The 10,372-nt window shown below is 38.4% G+C and overlaps 1 pseudogene; it reads right to left on the bottom strand.

The window, feature by feature from the left end:
* Positions 1–4,827: 4,827 nt before the first annotated feature.
* LOC146887020 (uncharacterized) lies at positions 4,828–6,212 on the bottom strand (annotated as a pseudogene).
* Positions 6,213–10,372: the final 4,160 nt, after the last annotated feature.

Genomic DNA, 10,372 nt, shown 5'->3' with positions numbered 1-10,372 from the left:
TCCAAACTCTGTTTTTGTAGACCTTTCTCCTTTTTATGGTTTTCCATAGTTTCCTATAATAAATATGCTGGCGACTCCAAACCTAGTTTTTATATTTTATTTTTGGTTCGTTATCCCGTCGCGATTTTAGTTGTCACAGCGACCCAAGGAGCCTGTCCTCATCGTCAACAATATTGAGTGACAACCTGTAGTTGGCCTAACTCTAACCGACGAGGACCTAGACCCTAGAATCGATTGTGATTCTCGCATTGAGCCGGTAGAGGATACCAAACCTTTGACCATATCACCCGGATGAAACCTCAAACTTGGTGCAAGTTTGAGTCACAACGACCAAGACCTGATCGAGGCAGCATTAAAAGATAACACGAATTTGTTCGCCTGGTCAGTGGCGGACTTGCTTGGTGTTGATCCACAGATCACCATCCATAAACTATGCATATATAGAGAATCCATGTATGTCTCCCAGAAGAAGAGGAAGTTAGGAGACGAGCGACGACTAACAGCTAAAGCAAAAACAACAAAACTCCTAGAGGTCGGATTCATCGCTCAGGCCCACTACACAACTTGGTTGGCCAACATTGTGCTCGTAAAGAAGCCAACAGAAAATGGCAGATATGTGTTGATTATACTGACTTGAACAAAACATGTCCAAAGGACGCGTACCCACTACCCAACATTGATAGATTAGTAGACGGTGCGGTCGGGAACCGTGTACTGAGTTTCCTTAATGCTTATTCCAGATACAACTAAATACCCATGACCCCATCTAACATGATTAAAACTGCCTTCATAACTGAAGACACCAACTACTTTTACAAGGTCATGCCTTTCGGCCTCAAAAGCGCAGGTGCAACCTACTAAAGGCTAATGGATAAAGTATTCATCCACCTAATGGGAAAATGTGTCGAAGTGTGCGTAGACGACATGATTGTCAAATCCTCAAGCTATCTACAACACTCAAAGGACTTGGCCAAATGTTCGCAACCCTTCAAATATAACCTTAGGCTCAACCCTAAAAAATGTGTGTTCGGCGTCGACAACGAGAAATTCCTTGGATTCATGCTTATACAACGAGGAATCGAAGCAAACCCTGACAAATGCAAAGCTATAATCGAAATCGTAGCCTATAATCTTAAAGAAGTACAACGATTAGTAGGCCGCCTTACCACCATATCAAGATTCCTCCCCAAGCTAGCGACAAAACCTGACCCATTATCCACCTCCTCAAAAAATCCACGAAGTTTTCATAGAATGAACAGTGCGAGCATATTTTCCAAGATCTCAAGAAAATCTTGGTGTCCCCTCCGATCCTGCAGAAACCAAACGTAAATCTCCCACAACTTGTATACATCACAACCACAGAGGGGACAGTCAGCGCCACCATTGTCCAAGAATTCATTAGCTTTCAATACCCAATATACTTCGTTAGTCGATCAGTGCAAGACCTAGAAACTAGATACCAAATGGTCGAAAACCTGGCGTTATCTTTGGTAAATGCAACAAGGAGGTTCCGGCCCTATTTCCAGAACCACTAAGTTATTGTTAAGACATATTACCTTATCCAAAGAATCCTTCAGAAACCCGATTTAGTCATACAAATGTCTTCATGGGCCGTGGAACTATCTGAATTCAATATATGCTACAAACCACATGGACTCATCAAAGCTCAATGTCTTCTAGACTTCGTCAATGATCTCCAACACGGGCCTCAAGAGGAACAATGGACTTTGTATGTTAATGGATCCTCTAACCAGAGAGGGGTAGGCACTGACATTGTCCTAGAAGCCCCAAACCAGATACTCATCGAAAAATCCTTGCATTTTGCCTTCAAAATGTCCAACAATCAAGCTCAATATGAAGTTATCCTAGCTAGACTCTCCCTACCAAGAGAAGTCGGAGTACGTGTCCTAACGTGGAAAACTGATTCCAAATTGATTGTGGGCCACCTCAATGATGAGTTTCAGATTAAAGACGCAACACTCGTCCAATATTACCACCTGGTCCGTAATATTATAACATCTGGGTTTGATGAAGGAAAAATTGAACACATACTAAGAGGAGACAACACGCGAGTTGACACCTTATCTAAACTAGCAAGTACAAATAACAAAGGAAAATACAAATCCTTATTGTAGCAAACACTAGCGGCACCCTCAACAACGAACACATGTCTAGCCCTAGAAGGAATCGACAATTTGATGTCACCATATGAGCATTACTTAAAAACTGGAAACCCACCTAATAATATCGACAAAGGATCATGGACAAAAGCGGCACGATTCACGTTGATTGGTAACAACCTCTACAAGCGAGGATATGGGCAACCATTACTTAAATGCATTACAAAGGAATAAGCTCCGTACATAATAAAAGAAATTCATGAGGGAGTATGTGGATATCATTCCGGATCACAGGCCATGACGACTAGGATCATAAGGGCCGACTACTATTGGCCGACTATGGAATAGATTGCCATGTCTTCGTCAAGAAATACATACCATGCCAAAAACATGGCAATCTTATTCATCAGAAATAGGAAGAGTTACACTCCATACTCTCCCCATGGTCGTTCGAAAAGTGGGGGATGGATATCTTAGGGTCGTTCACTCCTGGCAAGGGTTAGGTCAAATTCCTCATCGTAGGGATTGATTACTTCACAAGATTGATCGAAGCCAAACCACTCGCTACCATCACAGCACAACAGGTCCAACAGTTTGTTTGGAAAAACATAATATGTCGATATAGGGTGCCATATACCATCATAATCGATAACGAACGATAATTCATAGATAAAAAGCTAGCCAAATTCTTTATTGGCCTAGGAATTAAACATATCACCAATTAAGTGAAACAACCATAGACTAATGGGCAGGCAAAAGCCACCAACAAGGTAATATTGATCGAGCTTCGAAAAAGATTAGATGGAGCAAAAGAGAAGTGGCCGGGGGAATTATTTGAAGTTTTATGGGCTTATAGATGCACACCATAATCCGCCACCGACGAGTCTCCTTTCAGCTTAGTGTACGGAATGAAGGTTATGATACTAGTCGAGATTGGGGAACTATCCTTAAGAAGGCAGAAATATGATGACAACACAAACGAGTAGAACCTGTGTGTCAGCCTTTAATTACTAATAGAACTCCAATAAAAAGCACAAATCAAGAACATGGTGACTCAACAAAGAGCGACAAGAAAGTACAATTCGAAGCTTCATCCACGAACATTCGTGAAGGGGGATTTGGTATGGAGAATGGCTAGCACCGCAAGGAAGAAAGACGACAAATTCTTGGCCAACTGGAAAGGTCCATACAAAATACGCGAGGATGTAGGCGGAGGTGCCTATAGGTTAGAGCAACTATTAGGGGATGAGATTCCAAAAACGTGGAATGTATGTTACCTTAAGTTTTACTTTAGGTTAAATTAAGAATGTAAACAAAGCAACAACTTGTAACCCTGGGTGTACTCTTTTTCCTCACCCAACATTTTTTCCCTAAGGAGGGTTTTGGCCGGGGAGTTTTTAATGAGACACCCCAACACGATGGATAAAATGAGGGTTCTTTAAAAATTTATTCTTGAATTCTTAAGTTCCCTACCACTTACCAAAGTAAACGGCCTATGCAAACACTCGCTCTCTGTAATAATATAAAATTATGTTTCCCACCTCTTACCAAAGTAAGCGGCCTAGGTCAAACACTTGCTCTCTGCCATAATATAACATTAAGTTCCCCATTTCTTACAAAAGTAAGCGACCTGGGTCGAACACTCGCTCTTTGCAATAATATAAAATTAAGTTGTCTACCACTTATCAAAGTAAGTGGCCTGGGTCGAACACTCGCTCTCTACAATAATATAAAATTATGTTCCTCACCACTTAACTAACTAAGCGACCTGCATCGAACACTCTCCCGATAAAATAAAACTATTAAATTCCCCACCACTTACTAAAGTAAGTGTTCTAGGTTGAACACAAATCATACAAATTTTAAACGACATGCATGCAAAACAATAGAAAACAAATGGCATCCTACAACATATACGAAGCGGCAATTATATTACAAAAAAGTAGCGTGAATGATCAAACAAAGTTTGTGAGTGTAATCAATGTGCAAGTTATTACAAAATTAGGCTCACAAGCCAAATATGATTTGATACGATCCTATCCAGGAAAGAGTATGCCGTTTTTGAATTTGATTCCTCAAGAGGGACAACACGAATAAATCAGAGAAGAACGCAGAATAAGACAGAGATGGAGGACGCCACAATCTAGCAGATTGATAAGTCAAGTGAAGATTCGCCACAAAGATGTTAATCTTTGATAAGAACCAGAGGCCTAAGCCAAGAACAAAGAGAACCCTCTCTTTAATGAAAATCAAATTCAATATATGACTAAAAGTGTCTACATCAGTTTTTAGTACCTTTATTTATAGGCACATAAGTTTAAGCAAACTTGCAAACCCTACAAGAAGGCCAAAGCCCAAAACATAAAAGCATAAACTAATTATAAAAGAAAGCTCAAAACCCAAAAACATAAAACATAACTAATTTCTAAAAGAAAACCTAAAAGTTCATCTTCAAGTTCTTCTTTTATGGAATCTTGGGATAATCCTCTATCATTCCCTCCTTCTTGAAGAGAATTTGTCGTCAAATTCGTACCACTTGAAGTTTAGGAAATAGACTTCTATCGTACCCTCCTTCTTAAAGAGAATTTGTTCTCAAATTCGTCTCACTTGAAGATTGTTTATCATTCGGAAAGGTCCTCCCGGGTCAAATACGCAACTTATAATGATATATTTGATGGCCCTACAGGTATTGCACATCGACCCCAATCTATCTTTCATAGGTACCGGAATGACTAGAATAGCACAAGGACTCTTTCTGTATCTCTTTGTCCATAAGTTGCGCCTCATGCTTCTGTATCTCTTTAGTTTCTTCTGTGTTACTCCTATAGGTTAGCCTATTAGGAATGGATGCACCCTGAATGAGATCCATATTATACTCAGTACCCCTTTTAGGAGGTAAACCATGAGGGATGTCTTTAGGAAAGACATCATCATACTTTTTGAGAAGTTGCTTCATACCTAAAGACAAATAAGCTTGCACAAAAGAGAGACAAATATTGTTAGGCATAAGCAAATATAAGGGTTGTTTCTTAATCAACACTCTATTTATTTCTTTTTCTCTCAATAAAAGGCTTTTATCACTCCTTATTTTTTTACCTTCCTTTTTCTTGCCTTTTTCTGGAATTTTCTCTCTTCCTTCTTTTCTCTCTTGCTCTCTTCTCACTCTCATCTTAATTTGATCCTCACAAACTTCTCTAGGAGATAAAGGTGTTAGGGACACCTTCTGCCCCTTAAACAGGAATAATACTTATTGGTTAGACCATCATGGGTTATATTTCTATCATATTGCCAAGGCCTCCCCAACAATAAGTGACTCGCCTCCATAGGTACCACATCACATACTACCTCATCGACATATTTACCGATAGAGAAAGTAATGTTCACCTACTTATCTACCACCAATTCTCCATCCTCACTCAACCATTGCAAAGTATAAGGACTAGGGTGCATAGATGTCACCAAACCAAGCTTTTCCACTAGCCGTTTACTAGCTACATTTGTACAACTTCCTCCATCAATGATGAGTGAACACACCTTTCCTTTAACCATACATCTAGAATGGAAAATATTTCTTCTTTGGGTCTCATCTTCCTCCTTATTCATACTACCCAACAACCGCCTAACCATAAAGAGATCTCACTCCACAGGGGGGACTTCACACTCCTTTTCCTCCTCATCACTACTAGATGATTCAGATGATTCACCCGCAGAATGCTCACTAATGTACTCATCATTCGCCAACAACATCATAGTTCTTTTGTTGGGACATTCAGCTGCGATATGTCCTCTACCCATACATTTAAACCATTTTATTGCACTAGAATGTGAAGAATCATTATTACTAGCTTGAGAAGTTACTTTACCATTTGGGGACTCCTTCTCCTTAGATTTAGGAATGGTAGCAGTAGCTTCCTCCTTCTTATATTTCTCTGTATCTCTCCATGAGGTGGATGACTTCCTATAGGCGCTTCGTCTCTTGAGCTGTTGTTCCACTCTGGTGGCTTGGTGAATAAGATCCTCCAAGGTTTCATAATGGTGCATTTCCACCACATCTTGAATCTCCCTATTTAATCCATTCAAGAATCTAGCCATTGTAGCCATATGTGTTTCTTCCACTTCAGCTTTCATCAAGGTGACCTCCATCTCTTGAACATACTTTTCAACACTCTTATTTCCCTATGTAAGTCTGTGTAATTTGTTGAAGATCTCTTTTTTATAATAAGGAGGCACAAATCTTCCCTTCATAGCTACCTTTAATTGCTCCTATGTAGAAATTGGCAACCACCTTCTTCTAGCTATGTCCACGGTGATTTGATTCCACCAATTCATAGCATTGCCTTCAAACTCCAAGGAAGCCATAAGCACCTTATCATCATCCTCATAATCGTAAGAGTTGAAGATTTGGTCAAGCTTCATTTCCCATGCCAGGTAAGCTTCCGGGTCATTAGCTCCATTAAATTTAGGAATTATAATCTTCTTCCACATCTTATCTCTTCGAGGTGTGTGGTTCCCGAACTCCTCTCGTCTTTGGCCTTGTCTTGGCCTAAAATCATGCTCTTCCTCATCATTATCCCTCCTAAGCATGAGGTTCCCAAATGCCTCACGTCTTTGGCCTCGCCGTGGCCTAAAAACATATTTTGCTTCATCATTATGAGAAGAATGGTCTGAATCATCATGTCTTTTTCTTCTTCTCTCCACTCCCTCTAATCTCACACTCACATCTTCATTAAACTTTTGGAGCCTTTCGAACTGTTGTTGATTGTGTTGTTGCATTTGATTCATTTGTAATGTGAGCTTATCAAGTGCAACCATAAGTGTTGTAGTCTTAGGTGATAGAGGCTCACTATTCTGGGAAGAAGTCATGCCCTACAAGCAAATGTTAGCAACAATATTTTTTTTTTGGACCTCACAACTCTGCTAAGTGTTTCACTCAATTTTTCACTTGTGTATCACACTTATAGGCTTTTCTGGAATGTACTCTCTTGCCTTTTACCACTCAAATTCTCTTTAGGGCTTGACAAAGAACTCTAGTAACTTAAGCAAAGAGTGAACAAACAATGTTAAAAATGTTGCGAGATATAAATCTTGACTTGAGAGGACAAAGAAAATTCAAAACTCTAGACAAAACTTCAAGGAATTTTAAAGACACAAAATAAGAAAATTAAAATTAGAAAATAATAGAACTACCAAAAAGATTTAAATGAGACAACATAGAGACTCTAAGAGAAAGACCAAAACAAGAAAATTATAATTAGAAAGTTAGAAAATAATAGGACTACCAAGATTTAAATGAGACAACACGGAAACTCTAAGGGAAGGACTGATTACAAGTAGATATTAATAAATCACAAATAAATTGCAATTAAAGTTGTGTTGAACTCCCTTTTTTTGTGGATCCTTCTTTTTCTACCTTTTTTTTTCAATATATATTTGTTTCCTTTGGACTTGATCCACAATATTTTTTTTTGTTTTTTTTTTGCAGTTCAACAACAAAAAAATAAACTTAAACAATTGATCCTTCAAAACCTCATACTCATGTAAATCAAAAGTAAGTGTACTTGCACATCCCAAACACAAAAATAAATAATTTCCACGAATCAAATGTAGAAATACACAATTTAAATAAAGAACAGAAAAGAAAAAAAAGGGCCAAATAAAAAAAAATTCAACCAAATTGGAAACAACCTTAAGGGTTTTACTCCTTACAAACGAAACAAACAAAATTTAAAACAAAACACAGAACAAGCAGACATTGACAAATTGTAGTTTTTTTTTTCATATGACAGAAAAATAACATAGAAGAGGAAATTCAAACCAGAACCTTGCTTTAGATACCAGATGATACGATCCTATCCAGGAAAGAGTATGATCGTTTCTGAATTTGATTCCTCAAGAGGCACGACACGAATAAATAAGAGAAGAACGCAAAATAAGACAAAGATGGAGGACGCCACAATCTAGCAGATTGATAAGTCAAGTGAAGATTCGCCACAAAGATGTTAATCTTTGATAAGAACCAAAGGCCTAAGCCAAGAACAAAAAGAACCCTCTCTTTAATGAAAATCAAATTCAATATATGACTAAAAGTGTCTACATCAGTTTTTAGTACCTTTATTTATAGGCACATAAGTTTAAGAAAACCTGCAAACCCTACAAGAAGGCCCAAGCCCAAAACATAAAAGCATAAACTAATTATAAAAGAAAGCTCAAAACCCAAAAACATAAAACATAACTAATTTATAAAAGAAAACCCAAAAGTTCATCTTGAAGTTCTTCTTGTATGGAATCTTGGGACAGTCCTCTATCTTGATCAAATTAAAATTAAACAGTAGGGTCAGCCGCCACTTCTACCATTATAACGTCCTTTTCACCTACCTGGCCCTTATCACCGATAATAGCCACCTCTTCAATCAGCTCCCCGCTTGTATCCACTTCATCTACCAAGCGACCATTAATGATGTCTTTGTTAACATCATATTTCGAATCAGAAGCGTCCACCTCTTTACAAAAGAAAGTCGCCTGCCACAGACCTTTATTGAAGCTATTAATATGTTCTTGAAGGATATGACTCTTTAAGTCCTCAAGCTCACTCTTGATACTGGTATACTTCTCCGATAACTCTTTGCTATCAGCCTCAAGTTCTTTAATCTTAGTATTCAACTTTTTCTACAAATCCAAGACCTGACCTTCCAAGTACCCAAATGTTTTCTCTCCAACAACCATTCTTTCCGCTCTTCCTCACAAGCCGCCTTCTCTTCCTCATACTTAGTCGCTTGAGCCTTCAATTCCTCTTGTAGCTCCTCCACCTTAGCCCGTCCTCCTTCTTTTAACTCCTTATGCAGAAGAGTACCTACTTTACGCCCCAAAATTAATGCCTTGCTATTGAATTCAAGCATAGTTTTTATCATGGCAGTAGGTTCCATGTTATCCATGAACGTGACCATTGATTTTGGCAAGTGGATTTTGATGTCACGACGATTAGTTGTTTCTAGTAGATTCTGACTCTAGTAATACGAACCTAACCTTCTTCAAATCCTTTCCAACACCTTGTTGAACGAGGATGGATGCCTTCCTTTTGGAACCACCGTGAACTCGAACCTCAACCAAGGGCTCTTGTAAATTAGGAACTTTAGTGTTCCCTGCATTGCTAGACTTCTTAGCTCGCTCCGTGCGCAATGTCCTAAACAGGTTCATGTTCTTTTTTCCTAACTAAGACATGTGACCTACAAAATAAACATAAACAATTACTTCTCCCATAGCAAACAACGCGAAAAAATAAAAAAAAAGGTACCTTCTAAATCAACAAGAGGATGCCTTGATAAATAAACTCTAACTAAGTTCTTTGTGGGCAGTTTATTTCTTCGACAACACTTAAACAACTCTTTTGTCTTTTTCTGACAACTCCCCCTTTTACATATCCTGATATCGTCAGGGATTATCCGTCCAACTAAAGGGGAACTTAGTACTCCCATCTTCGCTGTAAAAATGTGCTCGACCCGCTTCTTTCACCATGGCCTTAAAGAATCCATCTTTGAAGTTTTTAAAAGATTGAGAAAAGGAATCCAAGCGTATCATAACCCTAGTTATTCAGATGTAACTGGGTGGGCACAACATTAAAAAGCTTCAACACCCGCATTGTGAAATCATCAAAGGGGATTCGCATGTGCAATTGTGAAAAATGGTAGATATACATGTAGAAGAATCCCTCTCCAGCATCTCCCTGCTTGTGGAAAAGACTTTAAACAACATTTACCCGCTCCAATGACATTGTGTCTAGGGAAGTGCCCCTTTTAAAGACCGAAATACACTTCAACCAAGAGTTAAGTAACCTGGACCGTCTAAAGAGAGAATATTGGGTTCTCACATCTTCACCATTTCATATCCAGCCCTCACCGATAAACTGCTTTCGACAACTTCCTCAGGTGGATTCTGATAACGTTGTCGTTGACGCGATCAAATTAATACTACTAAACTATAGCAACGCCAGTATTTCTAAGATAGTAGTCAAAAAAATAGAAAGGGTAAAGTAACCCAAAGTCGTCTCCCAACGAACATGGAATTGATTTTTAACAAATTAGTTCTTATAAAATCTATACAAAAGAGTTACTCAAATAAAATAATAAAAATGTAGAAGGATTAAGATAAACAAGAAAGAAATAGAAAAGATAGAAAGAGATAAAAACAATAGTAAAGAAAATAGATTGATTCCACTGCTTTTTCAAAATAGATTCATCATCGATTATCTAAATATT

Source organism: Vigna unguiculata, chromosome 4 (assembly GCF_037176805.1).
Source record: "Vigna unguiculata cultivar grain cowpea cultivar isolate G323 ecotype 2 chromosome 4, ASM3717680v1, whole genome shotgun sequence".
Lineage (NCBI taxonomy): Eukaryota > Viridiplantae > Streptophyta > Magnoliopsida > Fabales > Fabaceae > Vigna > Vigna unguiculata.
The sequence above is the reverse complement of the archived record's forward strand: the minus strand, read 5'-3'. Positions and strand labels throughout refer to the sequence as shown.